At 40.1% G+C, this 18,846-nt stretch overlaps 1 protein-coding gene and 1 long non-coding RNA gene across 3 annotated transcripts in view; one reads left to right on the forward strand and one right to left on the reverse strand.

Annotated features, from left to right (window-relative positions):
* Positions 1–18,846, reverse strand: part of GMDS (GDP-mannose 4,6-dehydratase) — a 412,400-nt gene that overhangs the window by 55,411 nt on the left and 338,143 nt on the right. The gene's annotated exons all lie outside the window — the stretch shown is intronic.
* LOC127476495 (uncharacterized) lies at positions 6,802–14,002 on the forward strand. The gene is made up of 3 exons (XR_007906647.1): positions 6,802–7,503; positions 9,216–11,246; positions 11,306–14,002. It is a non-coding gene; the product is annotated as an uncharacterized LOC127476495 (long non-coding RNA).

Genomic DNA, 18,846 nt, shown 5'->3' on the forward strand with positions numbered 1-18,846 from the left:
CTGTGAAAGACAGTTAACTGCATCTCCATGATAACTTAGCCAGAAGATTGCTAGTAAGTAGAGGCTATCAATTGTGTTGAAGTATGACTGCTGTTTTTTGTGTTCCAGATTACTATCCACCAAGGATTTCCTAATGCTGTTGGACTCTAGCCCACATATGCAAAGACAATCTGAAGTGTTAAATGAGATGCTGAATTGTAGGTCTTGCTATGGACAATGCAGATTATTTCCACTGAGGAAACCACCTCCTTTCTTAATTGCAGGGAGGTGTTTTACTTGCTCATTTTAGAGCCAATGTTTGCATCGCACACAGAGATAGCTGTGAATTCTTAAGTGTAAAGTGAGAATTAAAAAGTTTCCAAGGTTGCAAAGCACAGTGTAACTTGATAAAAACTTGTTTAGGAAGCCAAGCATAATGTATGTTATGTTACACTAATCCTAGATCATGAGCTTAGGACTGAAAACACAGGGAGAACTTTAAAGTCACAAAAAGCTAAAACTGAAAATCTTGCTGAAGCAACAATTATTGTTTCGCTTTTCCAAAGAACACTTTTATTTTGGAGAAATATTATGCCTTTCACCTCAAAATGCAAACAACCTGGACACTAAAAAACTTCAGTTTAACATTGAAAGTGTACAACAGCTCTTCTGCTTGTCTGCACAGATGTCATATTTCTGCAGCCCAAGGTTAGAACTGTCACTGAACACATGCTAAATTTTGTAATTGTACTGTTTCACATTGCCTAAATAAAATTTATTATTCTCGACTCATAGCACCCCCAAATAAAACACCAGCCTTTTATCTGAAGGAAACCGAATAAGGAAATCAACAGAAAATACCACTTAGTGGCCACCTCAGCTGTTCTTGAAGACAATCATGCTTGGACAAGGTTACTTCCAGTAAATATACTGCTTTCCTTTATCATGTCAACAATGCTTGTCAGTCAGTGTTAGCTGATTTGGAAAACCAACGTCACTCCTGGGATGCTGAAATTACGAACCTTTGAATTGGGTATGACTGATGAAGTAAAATACTTTTTTTCCAAAGGATGAACATGTACAGCTAAAGTAAGCCTTCACTCAGAGTCTCTGCCTGTCCACTGATCCTGGCTGTGGGGGTGTGTTTATACCACAGCCCTGCTGAACTGCAGACCTTTTCAGTGCTCCAGCTTTGCTGGCAAGCACTTCAACCCTAAGGCCAAGACACCGTCCATACCTTCCTTCCTCGGTGAGTAACCCTGGAAGGATGCCTCGCTCACAAATTCCGACCTGAAGCAGGACACAAGATCCCAGGGAACTGTTTGCAGCTCTGAGGCCCAGTGTCTCTCTAAGCCTCTACTCTAATATTAGTATGATTACTGTCAGTTATTAATGTGGTACTGAGTTTGGGAGTGAATTAAGCATGGGATCACTGGCTTTTTTGCTTCAAATCTGACTTGCAGTCAGTCACAGCAAGTAAATGAAAGTATGTGAGTGGCAATTGAGCTACAGCACTCTTGCCATCACACAGAAGGGGAGAGCTTTATAAACTTTCTTTAAACCAACACTTTGGAGCATCTGTACAGCAATACTCACAGGTCTTCTAATTGCAGTATTTCATCAGAAAAAAAGCAGAGGGGGAAAAGCAAAGTTTTCCAAACTGACAGGACAAGACAGAGTGTGTGCATATATGTGTGTGTGTATGTTTCTGTAAATTACCAAAACAAAAGAAAATCATTGTCACTTCAATTCCAATTCTTACCCTGGGTGAAATTGGTGGGATTACCATTCCCTCTCTCTGCAATCATCCCACCAAAAACTCTCTCTGAGAAGCATAAAGCACTTTATTGAAAGCATCCACTCTCCAGGTAGTAGGATCTGTTTTGTGAAAACACACCATACAAATGAGACCTGGGCTCCATTGAAGTCTGGGGTCAGGATTTCAGCCACTACCTGACTGATCATTTCCATACTTTACCTCTTTGGCCCCCGTATTCTGCAAGAAGGTCTAACACAGGCACCAGCACCATAGCACCTTAAAATCAATTTCACCTGAAGAACGAATGGCTCCATTTGTAGTGCATGTCAAGTGTTCAGAGATCTGTTTCACAGCCCACACCTTTATAACCACTTCAGTTCAATATATTTTCCTAAGAGGACGTACACCATTTGTAAGTCTACTTTCTCATTCTCCACTAACAATAGTTCCCAAGGTTCTAATTTCACTAACCTTTCAGTGTGCTGCCTTGGCAGACGATTGCAAGCAGGAAGGGTGGGATGTACTTAATTTGAAGATGCCCAAGTCCAAATATCCTTGTAGCCAGATGTTTGTTATAACTCACAGCATCATCAAACATGCCCAAGATCTGCTCTACTACAACACAGGTACCGATTACTTTGTTATTTTTGAGCATAACACCAAGGAAACCAGGCAGAAAACTCAGCAATAGCAACTACGATATATTCACCGCTCACAAATACTTGTTGTTCATAATTTCTATTGCTGAAGCTGCCACTACTTTGCATCTTTTTTTAGCATTCCACTCATTAGCCAATATCCATAAATAGAGGTATTTAATAGTGCTCCCTGTTAAAATTCCCTTATAAAATTCTACAGTTTTCTACACTAACAGTCCCTAGCGCTTTGTTTTACAGAAGTGTTAGAATAGTGTTTTGGGCAATTGCTCAATAGTATTGGAGTACAGGAGTTGTTAACCTATAGCTCTGAATCAGCAAAGCTATAAATATACCCTAGCAATTTATTTAATTAAAAGAATGGTAAACTTCCAAACATCTGTGTTTCTTCAGATAACCTTCTACAAATACACTCAAACAGGGATGTTAGAGATGGGTAATGAAAACATGAATCAGGAGTACAGAACCAAGCAGAAATATTCACACTGCTCATGATTCTGTCAGTGGGGAAAAATTTCCTTTAATAGAAAGTAAAAGATTTTGGGTTTTTTTCTATGTAATAAACAGTAGATTGTTAAAAGTGCTTTCAGTCTACTCTGAAGTTGTGTGAAATACCTTGTCCAACAAATTTGAGAAAGTACCGATTTGCTGTGAAGTTCTGTCATTTTCTGTTTTGTAATTTTGTCCCTGGCTAAGCACAAGAAACTGTACACGATACAGACTTTGCATCTCTTAAGACAGTGTAAGGAACATTTTCCAAAAGGCACTGGTTGTGTTCTCATGAACCCCTTTTTTCCTCCTTTATGACTCCTCAGCAGCTCAACTGGTTTCAGACTGTTCTGTAGAGCAGTCCCTGCAGCTGGTGTTTGCCTCATGACAGAGTTGCACAGGGATTACAACTCCCAGCAGTCACCAAGCACTGTTTAAATGGGATTTAAACAGAGAAGAAAGAGAGAGAAAGCACATGTATATTCATGACACATGCATCTCATCAAGAGTGAACACCAAATCAAGTTCTGTTTCACTTACTTACCAATATCTGGGGAAAAAAAAGTCACAAAGAAGTTGAACTCTTTCCCTACTTTTTGCCTGTAGAGTATTTCCAGGCATATGTTTTTTTCATTTTTGTTCTGTGCAAGTACAAGGTGGGATTCTTGGAAATCTTTTTAAAAAGGCATCTCCTAGAATAAAACCTGAAGTTCTGTTTCTGCAAAAAGATTGAAAAGATGCTTGCGTGTTCAGCTAGCTGGGCAGCAAAAGCAGAGAGCAGTAGTAGGTGCTGGGGAGTAAAAGAAGTGGGAAATTAGTGTTCTGGGACAAGAGTCTCATAATTCTTTTTGGGGAAAAAAAAGCATAACGTAAAACAGAAGTATTTTAGTCCTGAAGAGATGCAACAGTAAAACGCAATGTCTAAATACCTTTGAAAAGGAGTGGTAAGAGATGAGTGGGGGGAAGAGAAAGGAAAATACTGGAATGACTAATGATGGTATAGGAAGATGGGTGATTAGATGATCAGAATGCAGAGAATTAAGTGTAAGGCTAGGGAGAATAACAGAATATGAAGACAATGTATCTCAATAGAGAGGTATAAGTCACCCTATGCACAAGCACATGGTGAAAAGAAATAGGACAGGAGACAACCCTCAACCTTGCAAAAATACTGTACAGTCTGCACATGACATGTGCCACTAGCAGAGTTAAGCTGATATTTGAGCCTTCGTTAAAGTAGTTTAATAAACTTCCCCTGCAAAGCCCATTTTCATGTAAAAGTAGTATAGGAAGGTCACAGTGTAAATGAAAATGAGTTCTCAAACTCTCTATACAAAACTTCCCAAGTCTTTAGCATCAGAAATTGTATATAGCTCACCCAAGAGTCACAGCAAATCAATGACAATCTGATCCTTAACCCTGAATTTTCAATTTTTAGTAGAAAAACTACAGGATAAGTTTATTTGGATCTATTAGGTACTTTTTACTTCCTCATGAGTAGAAGCAGAGAGGCAGGTGCTGATCTATTCTCTCTGGTGACCAGTGACAGGACTTGAAGGAATGGCATGAAGCTGAGTCAGGGCAAGTTTAGGCCAGATATCAGGAAAAGTTTCTTCACCCAGAGGGTGGTTGGGCACTGTAACAGGGTGCCCAGAGAAGTGGTCACAGCACTACGCCTGCCAGAGTTCAAGGAGCATTTGGACAACACTCTCAGGCACATGGTGCAACTCTTGGAGTGTCCTGTGCGGGGACATGAGTTGGACTTTGATGATCTTTGTGGGTCCCTTCCAACTCAGGATATTCTATGATTCTATTCCAAGATTCTAACTGGATCTTTCTGACAGAAGAAAAAGCCAGGTGTTATACAGTCCGTATAAGGGCTAGATAAAACCACGTTTACAGCTTACAATGTTTCCATAATTTTGAATATAAAATACATCTTATAAAAGTACGTGGAAAATAAAAAAAAAAAAAAAAAGGTTTGAAATTTATAGTAACGCAGTTACCAGTATAGCACTTGTATGATACAGCCAACAAGCCACTACGTCACAACATTTTTTCCGCATGAAGAACAAATTTGTAAAATTGGCTAATGAGCTGATAGTGGAGACTGGAGTGCCAGATATTCTCATTTTCTTTGGATCTTCCTTTAACTGCAGGAACATGAGAGCTTTATATTTAAAAAATGTGTTAGTACAAATACGTGAGTTTACAGTTGCAGACCATTAATTTGAAACACTAATGCAAAGAAAGAAGTACCTAGAATTTCAGAACAGGCTTCCATTGATCCACTGAAGAGTGGAAAGTACTAATAAAAATACTGTAAAACATTTAAAGATGGTATCCAAAGAATTTCCAGTAAGAAGATGAGCTCCTTGGGTCTCAGGGCACTGAAAAGCTGTCTTGTTACTCAGCCAGTGAACTAGGTTTGGTATGCTTCCTTCAGCTTTTTGATGCAGGTGGAAGTCTGCATTTATGAGTCAGAATCTTAACAGATGTAATAAACAGGTTCCCACATATGTTTCTCTAAAATCTTTGCAAAGGTATAATGGTGATTATTACAGTCTGTGTCTAAAAACCTCTGCCATCACCAAGGATCTTCCTGCTCTAGCTGTGCTGCAAATCAGGACCAAAAGAAATTTTCTTGTGCAAAATGTTCATAATGCAAGGCCATGCAGCATATTACTGAACTAGTTAATAACATGAAGTTATACTGCTACTGTGACAAACAGGTTTTTATATGAGCTAATTTAACCTGTTTCTGCTGCACTGAAGCATTTCATACTGATGTGACTAGATTTTTCTCCTTTGTTCAGGCTAAATCATTAAGTCAAGTTGCATGCACATGCCCACAGTACATGAAATGGAGCACAAAAAAGGGCAGTGAAAGAAGACAACAACAAACAGCAGTGGTCATCAAGATGCACAAGAAGTCACAGCACATCACTAGTACAGTGATTTTTGAGGGCAATAAGAGAGTTTTCAGGAGGGATCTGAGGGTACAGAAAGAGGAATCTGCTTTCTTTGCAGCAGCAATCAATGGGATGTTTTGTAGAGGGGGGCAAAAAAGAAGCACCAAACCAGAATGCTTGTAACCTTTCTCTCCCCAAAGCATCACTTTATTAAGCAAAATAAAAATTAATTTGGGGAATGAGAACAAACCAAAGCAAAACTCTGTATGGGACATGAGGAAACGATTTTGTAAGCATGCCTGGAACTTGGTTTTGGAGGGAGCCATCTTTATATCTATGCCTAAGGCCATGAAAATATGCAAGGCCACTTCATATTCAACAACATGATATTCAATATGATTTGGTTCATGTCCACATGAAGTCTATCAGGCTCAAGGCCCTACATATTTTATTCTTTTGAAGAAGCCTAAACTTGCAGCTGAAATGTACTTGATTTGATACAAAAGCAACACAGGAAGAGTTTATCAAAAAAGGATATTAGTCCTTTTCACAGGGCTAGGCTTAACTGTACAGTGTTTCTGGAAATGTTTAATAGAACAAAAGTATGTGAAAAAAAAAAAAGAAAAAACTTCAGGCACAGCTGATGCAAATGTTTGAGTTGGTTTGGGAGTTTTTGTTTGTTTTGTTTTTTTTTTTTTAATAATAATTTTTATATTACCTAAATCTCTAAAGTCAGAGTCTGGACTCTGTCTGAGGGCTTCCCAAAAATCACTGCTTGTCAACACCCTTTCCAAAGAAATGAGTCTGTTTACCTCCACCAGTGCACTGTCAAGTCATCTCTTCCCATTAGCATTACAGTTTAAATTAGTATCCTTACAGAAATGTCTAACCCTCCCTTTCCTTATTCAGAAATTATTCCAATATCTAAAGCCTATGTTAAAATAATTTACAAAGTGCATCTCTACAGAGATCCCTGTAACTGGTTAGATGGTATTTATTATGAGAAGGTCAAAATTTGGTGAGTTGATAGCAATAAATAAAAGGAAAATGCAAAAAGTTCTAATTGCGTATTGATTCACTTTTAATCCTGATCCAAAGTGAATATTTTCATGTAGAGGAACTTGATGTAAAGTTCCTTACTCTGCCTCAACAATCCACTCACGGCTTTTGGAAGTGACACACAGGTGTGATACATCTACTGGAGCATGCCAATATCCTGAACTGTCTTTGAGAGGTTGCACAGGAACCAGGAACTCTGAGGAAGCCTTCATATCACCCACAGTTTGAGGGCATTCTTGATATACTTTGATATACATTCTTGATATATGTCCTGTGAAGCTTTGCTCTGCAAATAGTGTCTCGCTGAGTTCTTGGCAGTTAAAAGAGACATTGGAAGACTTGAGGGACAACCCAACTTCTACAGGCTTGTAGGGGGTTTCTGTGGCTAGGTTTTGGTAGCAGAGGGCAGGAGGGTGATGGTACAGGGGTGGCTTCTGTTAGAAGCTGCTAGAACCTTCCCCTGTCTGGTGGAGCCAATGCCTGCCAGGTTCAGGACAGGCTTCCTCTGCTGGCCAAGGCCGAGCCAGTTGGGAGTAATAGTAATGCCTCTGTGATAACATATTTAAGAACACAAGGTTGTTGCGCAGTCAGAAATTCCATCCAGGGAAGAGCAGAGTGAGAACATGGGAACAACAATGCAGACACCAAGGTCAGTGCAGAAGGAGAGGCAGGAGGTGCTCCAGGCACCAGAGCTGAGGCCCCTGAGGCCTGTGGTCAAGGCCTTGGTGGAGGAGCTGTGCCCCTGCAACCCATGGAGGACCATCGAGGTGCAGAGACCCACCTGCAGCCCATGGAGGGAGGAGCCCATGCTGGAGCAGGTTTTTCCCGGATAGGACTTGTGGCCCCTATGGGGGACCCACACCAGTGGGTCTGCACCCACCGGTGGGTCTTCTCCTTGATGAAGGACTGCACCCCATGGAGGAGTGACCCACGGGACAGCAGTTTCATGACGAACTGTTGCCCGAGGGATGGACTCATGTCGGAGAGGTCCATCAAGGACTGTCTCCCGTGGGAGGGACCCAGAAACAACAACTGACTATAATCCCCATTCCCTGTCCCCTTGCACCTCTGGTGGGGAGGAGGGAGGACATGGAAGGAAGGAGGAGTGGTGAGGAAGGTGTTTTTAAGATTATTTTACTTCTCACTCTTTTGCTGTGATCCTGTTAGCAAGAAATTCAATTAATATTCCCACTTAGAGTCTGTTTTGCCCGTGATGGTGATCTGTGGGTGACCTCTCTCAGCTCTTACCTGATCTCATGAATCCTTCGCTGTTTTTTTTCTCTCCTCTGTCCAGTTGCAGAGGGGAGTGAGAGAGTGGCTGTAGTGAGTACCTGGCATCCAGCCAGGGTCAGCCCACTACAAGGCTTTACAGAAAAAAAAGGTAGTCACCAACAAAGGAAAAGTTGGTATACAAATCAAGGAGGCATTCACATCTAAATATATTTATTTCTTTCTGTCTCTAGTGGTTATTGGCATTCACTGGTGTGTGGAAAGAGTTATTGATTACATTCCTCTGACTACTGTGCATATCCCTTTAGCTGACCCTTTCCTTTTACCATGATAAATAGGACAATCCTTGGTAGTACCAACCAAGAGAAACAGTGACTCCTACCACTTTGTCACATTTCTAAATGGTCCCTCCCAGCTCAAAGTCCTAGTAAGTCATAAGCTGTCTCTATGTCAAAGTACAAAATGCCCTTTTGATGAACTCTGGTATATAATGCTGATCCTCAAAAAACCCACAGCAAGTACATAAGCTGCCACGTACCTGTACATAGGAAGGGCTTTCCCAGAAGTTTTCCACCCAGCAAGCATGGTCCTGACACCTGCTTCCTCTGAAAGGATATCACAGCTGAAGAAGCTGCTGGATGCGGATGTTTGCATCCAGGGTATTCTCAGTCATAGCAAGCTATGCTATCAAGGATATCAAAGATAATTGTCCAGGCATTACTCTGGAGTAGAAAATCCTTCACAAAGCCATATTTAAGAACTCAATTAAGTCAATCATGTTTTTTTTTTTCTTTTCTTCTAATTCCATCCAGCAGTTAAGCCAAAGTTGAACTAATTGTGGTCACTAATACTAGAAGGCAAAAATAAGAATACTTCTTGTGAGCTTTCCAGCGCACAAACTGCCTGTCATCCATCACCAACGCCCTTTGGCTGTTCTTCAAGTGCTCATAAGTCTTTGCTGCTGTCAGTCTCTACTGTGGTGAATAATGCACCTTCACATGTTTCTGTTTTTACTTCTGTGTCCACCTACCCCTTGCATTCGTTATGCCACAGCTACTGAATTATTATAGAGGTGGGTGGCTTACCTGTAGGGCTAGTCACATTCTAATCATGACAACTTTTTGTTTACAGTTCCTGAGGTATCTTACTCCTGGGATTCACTTCATCAGTCAAGATTAACTTTGGTCTTTATTTTAAGCCCACAAGCTATCCAGAAGGCATCTAACAAATACATAAAATACAGAAATAATACCAATAAGCACCTTTGGGAGGAGACAGAGAAAGAAAGGTCAGGAAAAACACCTAAATACTACCTTGGATACTCATCTGCAAGCCCTCTCAGCCAACTATGTGCAGGATAAAAGACTGTGGTAATTTTATAGGATTAGCACTACAGAAGATTTGCTTTGAGTGAGGAGTGAATGTCACAACATGTGATGAGTGGTGACACTGCAGTACATGAAGAGGCCCCAGTAGGCTTTGTTTCATAGATACGAAAACAGTGCACAGAACAAACTTGGCCCTACCTGAGCTTTTCCTAAAACCTCACATTTCCTCTGTTTCCAATGTCACCTTCACAACCCACTTTTTAATCTCCACCAACAGATGGAAACAGAAACTTGGATCAAGAGGAAACGCCGCCAAAGATTAGAAGTTTGGAAATTTACAACTCTTATCTAAGGAAAAACTACAGTGGGAGCCACTTGCTTTAGTCAGAAGCCTGTATTATTGTAAAGAAGCTGCAATATATGTTTTTGCTTTCAAAATCAGAAGGTGGAAGAGTAATATTTTATGGGTCAAGCAGAATTAAAAATAAAAACAAAAGCAATTCATCTCCTAGTCACCCAATCTGGAAATTTTTAAAGCTAAGGTCTGCAAAGCACTAACTTGGTAACAGACATAGTGAATAACAAACATGAACTTGTCACAGATCACTGTAAAAAAAAAGGCAGGTGTCCTACTTTAAACCATATTTTTTTGTTTTCATTACTGTTAATCCGCTTTTCCCCTTACAGCTATTCAATAGAAAGGATGACTGCAAAGTAATACCAGCTCAGCAATTTGGAGGATGGAAAAAAAAGTAAGAGTGCTTTCAAAAATTACAGAACAGAGTTCCAAAAAGAAAATCTGATTTAAAAACTCATTTCTGTTCAGCAGTCAAGTGGTCTGTTTTGAATTTCAATGGCTATCTGTAGCACTGAGGTTTCTGTGTCATTGCATACAGAAGAGCTGACAAGGAATGGTGCTGTCTTACTCTATTCCTAACCATAACCTGGTAGATAAAGTCTGCAGTCACAAGGCAGCTGAGAGCTCCACCAAGACTATTAAAACTGGCAAAGCTGAAAGGAAGAAATTTAAATGAGACCAGGTTAGAGGTTTCAAAGGGATGAGTGACTGATCCTGTTTCATGTTATGCCAGACAATGCTAATAGTTTAAACACTAGCTCTGTCAAGTAAGAAATATATGTATTATTGTCTGTGAATTATTAAAATTGACTTCACCTACTCACCTTTAGACTTTTCTGACTGAAAGAAAAAAAATCAAGGAAAAAAAGTCTCACAAGGGAGGCATGCACTCTTAATCTATTACTAATGTCTTCTTGAATCCTGTTAATATTTTTCATATTGTCTGCTTTGGTGAGCTCAGAGACTATATGTGAGGAATGAGCAAAAATTCCAGCTGATCCTAGGTATAAAGCTCTTAATGTTTAAGTCTCTCTTGCCCTGCAGATAATTACTGTCTCCTCTTTCACCCATCCAGCTGGGACATCAGACAATTTGGGTAGCATCCAAGATGGGCATGAAGATCCATTTCCTGGTTCATGACAAGTACTGTAGATGTTTATGCCACAGAGATAATTTTTCTAGGGTTTTATTCAGCAACAACCCCCCGCACCACCACCTTTTAAAGTTGTTTATATCTGCAAGGCTCAATTTCCCCTGCAATTCAACCATACAAGCTCTCCTTGGACACATGGGAAATATTAAGGATACAAAAAAATAATTAACAATGTAAAACTTTTTTGTAAGTTCTGTTAAGGTCAGAATCATTGCTACAGGTTTTTAGTGGAATACAAAGATGAGACAAGAAGATCTGGAAGGTGGTCAAGCACTCCTCAACATTATCATCATCATCATCACAGGGTAGCAATAATAACAAAGGTCCCACCTTTTCATGCTTCCATCATGAAATTATTAATTTACAAATGATGAGTCTGAAGATGAGAGTAAAGATGAGAGAGCGGAAAAGTGAAGGTTTTTTTTTTTTTTTAAGCAACCACCTCCAAACCTCTACTTCCTTTCCACCATTTGTCCTTTTGAGAGAAATTGCAAATGGTGAAGGACAGAGATAAGAGTCTGAGCAAAAGCTTCTTATGGACTTTTTTGGGGAGACAGAAGATCTCTAGGATCAATCTAAGAAATAGCCTAATCAAAAAGTACCTGCTCCCCAAATCAGGCTTGCCTTAGAAACACTAAAGAGTCAATTTTTTTCTCTTTTTTTTTCTTTGAGCAGAATATTTTTTGACTTTTTTTCCCGTATGTGAAGTTAAAACATCCTACATTTTCTCGGGGAATAAACTTCAGATAACTAAAGAAAGAAAAGAAATTGAAGAAAGTCTATTGTCATTTTTGGACTGTGAAACACCTGAAAAATCATGAAATGAAAGCTTTTGGAGACAAACCCCCAAAACGTCCTCCTTCCTCAGAACTGGCTACACCTTTATGCATTTCTCCTTACCTGGTCCATATAGCCCTTTCACACTGCCCTGGAGTGTCCCTCCAAGGGACAACTGCACTCACTCTCATAACACCTTCAGCAGCACCAAAGTAACAATGATAAATGTTTTGCAGAAGGTGGCATAGGATTTTGAGAATCAGTGGCTTGAAGTACCATCTTTCAAGGAGGAAAAATATTAAGTGCCATGGCATACCCAGGCTTGAGAGAGTTATTACCCCAGCAAACCAGTGACTGGAAGACTCCATGCTGAAAAGGCCAATGTCAAGGCATCTGCTGACCCAAACCCAGCAGAAGCTGCTTTTACCAACACTAAAATGATCTCAAGATAAAACAAATGAACACTCTGGGGCTGTCATCTTCCTTTGTGCACCCACTCACCCATAAAATAAAATAGAGCCAGATGAAGGCAAGCAAGCTCTGGCTAAGGCTGAAGAAATTAGACATGAGTCTAGCCCTTAATTCCAGATTTGTTGAAGGAAACCTCACCTCTGTCTCATATCCTCTGTATTCAAAAGCCATTTTTATTTTCATATAAATCATGTCATTTACAGTTTTCTGCTGCCATTCTAAAACCATTGCAAGGGTTGAGTTGGCAGAACACATGCAAAAGAAAAGGTTACAACGAGGTGGGAAACACAATCAAAATGAGAACAGTATTGTTAACACATTGCTTGACTTTTAAAACCCTATTGTAAAATAAAATAAACAGCTTCTAAAAGGGAGACAGATCTTCAGACATGCTCCCACTTTTGAATGTGAACCAGCAATCAGGTGTGTAAGTGACCTCAACCACCTCTGATGCCAAGGTCTTCAGAAAGCCCTGAAACAGATTTGTGCTGAGCCACTCTGCCACTCTCACTGGGCACTCCAAAACGTGGCCTGAACCACAGTTTGGCTCTTTTGAATGTCTGAACTCATGTAGGAAATGGGGAATAGTCTGTAGGTGGTGGAGACTGCTGGCAGGAGGGAACACAGCAGTTGTGACAAATGTGTCTTTGGTGCTGCCTAAGCCCAGATTTCTGCTCTGGCTTTTGCCTGCTCCAGGCTCTCTCCCACCCCCATGACTTCCCTCCAGAGACTTTGCATTTCCCACCACATCTGCTGGAGTGTTTGTATGGGATAGGCATGGGACAGGCATAGGACAGGCAGCGATAAGAGAACAAGGGATGGTCCAAATGAGGGTGAGACAACAGAGAGAGATAACAAGGGGGAGGAGGAGGCCAAATGGCAGGCTAAGAGAAGGGGGAGGCAAGGGGATAGGAGGTGAGATAAAGAGAGACTTTCTGTGCATGAATAAACATAAATAAGTGAAGAGGTGGCAGTAAGACCCCCCACTGCCAGGAAGGCAGAGAAGAATTATGGGCAGGAAACATCACTGCAGGAGCAGTTGATTAAAACTACAAACTGCATGAACTTGATCTAATTCCTTCTTGCCTGCAAAGCTACCCTAAGAGAACCTGGCTAAAGAAATTCTCCTGCGCTATTTCAGCATCTCTGCTCCTGAGCACTGTGCTCAAGTACAATGGGGCAGGCAAACAAGAATAATGAGCTGGCACCTCCTGAGTTCCCACAATGTTCAGGCTGGTTGTCTCAGTTCCCATCACAGATATATTGCTTTGCTTCATATTAAGACGCAACAATGCACACAAGCACACTCTTAGCTAGTAGTATGGAAACTGTCCCTATTAACTATTCATGCCCTTGAAGTGAAGCACTTGCTTGGATGCGGTGCTGAATCAGGCAGTTTCTAATTAAGGAGGTAAACAGCCTTCTATCCTCATTCATCTCTCCCTCAGCCTTAATCCTCCAGTCACCTAAGTTTAATTTAAAAATCTGTTTTCAGGAGTTGAGCCTGGATCTGTCACATCTAAGATTGCCACTAATTGCTATGTGTCAACAGCATTCAGAAAAATGAGCAACGAATTAAAACCACCAACTCCTCTGCCTAGATGACAGCTTTATCTTTACACAGCTTTTCAATGGGATTGCAATCTCTTTATCCACCCAGATTGGAAAGTTGTATTGCCCAAAGTTAGTCAGAGCTTTCTCCAGTTAGTCTGAACATTTCCAAAGAAAAACTACTCGTCTTGTAAATGAACATATGGTCCAACAACCAAGGTGCAAAAGCACTCCAACTTAGACCCCAGGATGTAAGGAGAAATTGCAAACTCTGGCTAGTTTTGTCAGATGGTTGTGGCATTAGAGGATCGGAAAGCAGACTCAGAGAGACAGGCTGATGTTCTCAGGAAGATCAATGAAGATGTGAAGGTCACAGATGACACATGGCTGGTTTCAAAACCTCAGGAATGACAGCAGAGAAAGAGGTGGTGAAGGAAGAAGGGGAACAGAGCCAGCTGTAGAAGTTGCCAGAGAAATGTTTTGTTGGAGGCACAGCAGAGGAGGAGCAGGATGACGCAAAGAGAAGCAATGAGTAAAGCACAGCATAGGAGCAGTGGTGTCCAGAGGGATTCCTTTACTGGATGTGGCTGTCTAATACTGATGTAATGAGCTAGTTGTGAAGCAAAAAGTCAGAATTGTGTGTGGGAGGGCTGGAGGGGCACATATTAGGTATCTGCTCCCTCAAGAAAGGAGGTAAACTAGGGCTCCTGCTAAGAGTCTGTTAAGAGGATTAAAGACAGTGAGCAAGACTGTACATGAGCCTGCTGAAGCTTCTCCAGTTTGGTGACATATTGAAAGGAAAACATGATAGCAATAATGGTCTTCCCATCTCCTAAGGAAGAACTAAGATGAACAAAATCAGGGTGAGATTAACTAGAAAGCTATCTGTGGAGGAAGGGTTGCATCCACTAGGAATGGCAGCAGAACACAATGCCGTCAGGCTCTTCCCCTGACTTTGCTGCCACTCGAGTATATCACTCAAGTTGTGTAGTCTGTTTGCTCTGCCAGACATGTTTCAGAAGCAGAAAGACAGTGATGCTATTTTTAAAAAAACCTTTTTCACGTGCTTGTTGAGAAACATTTAAAATATGTTAAGTGCTGCTTAGATGTTATACAGAGACAAGTTACTACTGATCATTATTTTAGTTGGCTGAATTTGATAAGTATATTTTCAAAGATACCTCTGAAATACCTGATATGTAAGGCCTTCACTAAAACAAACAAACAAACAAACAAAATCTACTGCAGGTTTTATTAGCAGGAGGGACAAATAAAAGGAAGAGGGTGACAAAGCAATGCAGAGATAATGTTGAGTTTGAAGAAAGGAACAATACAAACATTTTGGCTGACACAGCAGCAAAGTCACCTTGGAGGAGAACTAAGGACAAGAGAAGCAATAGTTTTCAGAAGCTGACATATATTTTCAGAACAAGCGGAAAAAAAGAGAGAATACTCTCAGTATTATGACAACTCACAACTTCTTTACCTGGCTGCTAATGAGGAAAATAGACAGGAAAATCATCTGAGATTATTCTTCCTTAAATGCTCCCATTTCATTTTCATGAGTATTAGTACAGGCCACATATTGACACTGATGAGCAAAAACGGTCCTTGAGGAAGGGAAGCATGTGTTTCCTCATGCAGACATTTGAACAGTTTACAGTCACAGGCGGTTCTGAACTTAAGAGTAGGAAATGAAGCTTGTATGAAAACTAAAGTGGAAGTGTGGGGCATTTAGGGGTTTGTGATTATGGTTTCATTAGATTCTAAATGTTCTTTAGGGCAGGAACACTTAGAGCAGTTCAAAAATGTTTTTGACTGTAAAAAAGCTGACTTTGGGTGAATGTGATATGCCCCAAGGAATTTTTTACTGGAATCCTATGAAACATGGGAAATACAGAGCTGAATTTTTAAAAAAACATCTGAAGAGACTGAAATTTAAAGCCATCCTGCTTAATTCCAAGGAGGGAAAAGGGTAACTGAGGCCAAACATAGTTAAGCAAAGATGCAAAGTTTAGTAAAAGCAACACACAGAAAACTTGAGAAATCACATATATATATATATATATGTATATATATTTAATTTATATCAGTGCTAGAAAGAACTGGGAGAAAAATGTTGAGGTGTATAACAAAAGGAAGAAGTTAGCAAGTTAGCATGACCTTTTTAGTTTGAAGAATAATACGAGACCAGATGATTATTTAAATATTAGCATCACATTGTGACAGAGTTTCCAGGGCTTGCTTAAAGAAAGGAAATTTGCATTGATGATGCATGTGCATCCTCAGAGTTACAGCCATGTCAGCCTATAACAAATGTGATGCACAGATACAACCTGCAGTTCCTACACTAGGCAATCTGTAGGAAAACAGCAGATGCAGGTGGGAGGAAAGGGGAAGAATTCCCTGTAACACATGTAGAGCATTAGATTCAGAGAAAAAACATTTACATATGGTTGAAAGGTTTCTTTTCTTTTCCCATTCAAAAAAGTAACACAAACTCCTAACTGAGAGATATATACATCTAAGTTCTGTGATGACAGGACACACCAGTGAGACCTGGGGTTAATCTTCATTGTTGCAGGAAAGGGCAATGAAATGAAGCAAGCTTCTGTAGAACTGTAAGATTAATATCTGCCATGCAAAAATAATAGAAGCACTTTTACTCACACAGCTTATTCGGCAAAATTTAATTAGAAGCAATTGTGCAATTCTTAGAGGGAAATTTATGCATACAAATTAATAGTAATTGTCCTGCTGAGAGATAAGAAAATTAAAGACAGACCATAATTCTGTAAAAATTACCCAACTTCAGGGGCTGAGAGACCTGATGCCTACGACGTCGTGTGCTGCAGGGATGATTGTTTCCAACTTACTGAGGCAGTTCATTGAATTTCAGTCTTAATTTTTAAAATAAATTTAAAATTAATTTTAATATGTTTTTGTAAATACTCAATAGATTATTTAAATCCAAGTATAGATTAAGTTGCCTACCTACAATATGAACATTCTGACTGTAACATAAGTAGAAAAGACTAGTGAGATAATTTCTGAAGTACCTACATTTCACAGGTGAATAAACTCTAGTGGGAACTGATTTTTACATGCTTAGGGCAGAAAATTAGTGTAAAGTATGAATTCACTAGCCACGTGCTTAAAAAGCTTGCAAAATGCATAAAAGCATCTTTCGTAGTGTAGTATAAAGTTCAGTATAAAAGCAAACTTGCCATGAAGCTCCTGTGAAAACTGTTGATTTTAAGAAAGGCAAAAGTAATAACTTTTCTCCAATCCTTACTGCAGATTAGAGTTTCCAAAAACAATTTAAAAAGGGTCAGAAAGGATACTGATAGGAATTCGATACAAGCCGAAAGAAACAATACTGATAGGTTTGTAGTTGGCAAGGCACAAGGAAGGAAGGAGAGAGACAGGCATTGGAAGCATTAGCAGGAACAATTCCCAAGGCCAGTAAATATCAAGGGGCCCCAAAGCAGTCAAAAGCAGAGTGAAGAGATTTAGAGCCAAGGCATTCAAAGGGTCTACTTAGTTTGACCAGAAGACAGTCTCACATTTCAAGGTTTCTTCTTCAGTACAGCTAAGCTTTTCAATGGGAGGCCTTGACCCCAAGGATCACTAACTGAAGAAAACAAATGTGTTTTCAAATGAATGTATTGGCACTGTCAGAACTGACTGTACACAAGATTAAATTATGTTTATTTTCACTTTCCAGAAGACCATGTTAAATTTTAGAGAGATAGACAGACAGAAATGTTTCCAAGTAAGACATGAGAATCTGAGCATCAGTTTTTCTGCGTCTGTTGGGATTCAACAGCAGAATTCCTGTTAACTGATCTGGCTATGCCTTCTTCCAAAACGTCAACCTGAGTCTTTCTTGCCTTCAGCAGTATTGGTATGGGTGGCAGGAGGGGACATGTGCTGTCAGTCTGTTTTAGTAATTTTGTTGCTTTTCCTTGCTTTTGTGCAATTGATTGGAATTTGGTCTAGTATTTTGAATTGCACAGATGTGATTCTCTGAATGAAACAAAAAGTAGTTTGCCTGCCTCTGACAAAGAATGAAAATAAAATCAGAATTTCAAAAAAAGAAAGTGATTCTGCGTATCCATCCTGAGATGCTCTAAAAAGGAAACTGATTTCAGGAAAAGGATGCCACATCTATTCATAGAGGAGTTTGCTCACAGTTCATCTGTTCCTTAAGACAAAGGTAGTTCAAAACCCATTTTGTGCTTCTACTTTGATCATGCTTGAGCAGCTTCACAGCCTTTTTGGGTTCCATAGGAACCAAGTAGGGACTGTATTAAGAGCCCTCATTCAAGGGAAGGTGGCCTATGACAGATCAGGTAATTTCAGATAAACATCAGACATCCACCATGTTTATACACAGTGCTATTTCCAGGTCAGAATCCACTCTGTATATGAATACATCCTTATACGCATATATGGATCCACTAGAAATTACATGAGTATTCCTGACAGATGTGTTCTTATGCACTATTCCAAAATGGACAAATGTATAGTGAACTGAATTTAAAATTGAGAAACTGTATTCCCAAAAGCAGACCAATAAGGACAGAGAAAAAGGAGACCATGAGCACCACTATTTCAGCAGAAAGCATCTGAGCATGTGAATAAGGTGGAACTACAGCCTACAGTGATGGCTTCCAAACAGCTACATATTAACTGTGAATTTTGAAGAGCGAATATGTACTTGTTAGTAAGAGGTATGACAAAGCAGGAAAGTGGGTCTCACAAAGCAGAGACTTGTTGGGTCAAGTGTCCTTTTCCTGTTTGGCAAGTCCTTTTGTCTCTGTCCTCCTTATCATCCTGACACCTTACCACAGCACAGAATGACCGACAGCTCTTAATGACTTCCTAGCATTTGATTGCAATACACAGGCCCAGCCCTTTTTAACATAACATGAAAGTCTCTGTTCTCCTCTGAATTTCAATTTTAGAACCTATGTCCACTTCCACACATGCAGGCTCCCCACTCCCACCCTGCAACACAAAGGTGCTCTTGTCACCCCCTTGTTTGAATCAGACAGCTCTTCATCGCCTGACAGCTGGTGCTGTGTCAGCAGCCAGTGGGGCTGGTATCACTCCCCCAAG

This window comes from Manacus candei, unplaced genomic scaffold (genome assembly GCF_025592945.1).
Source record: "Manacus candei isolate 608988 ecotype Guabito, Panama unplaced genomic scaffold, ASM2559294v1 h1tg000049l, whole genome shotgun sequence".
Classification (NCBI taxonomy): domain Eukaryota; kingdom Metazoa; phylum Chordata; class Aves; order Passeriformes; family Pipridae; genus Manacus; species Manacus candei.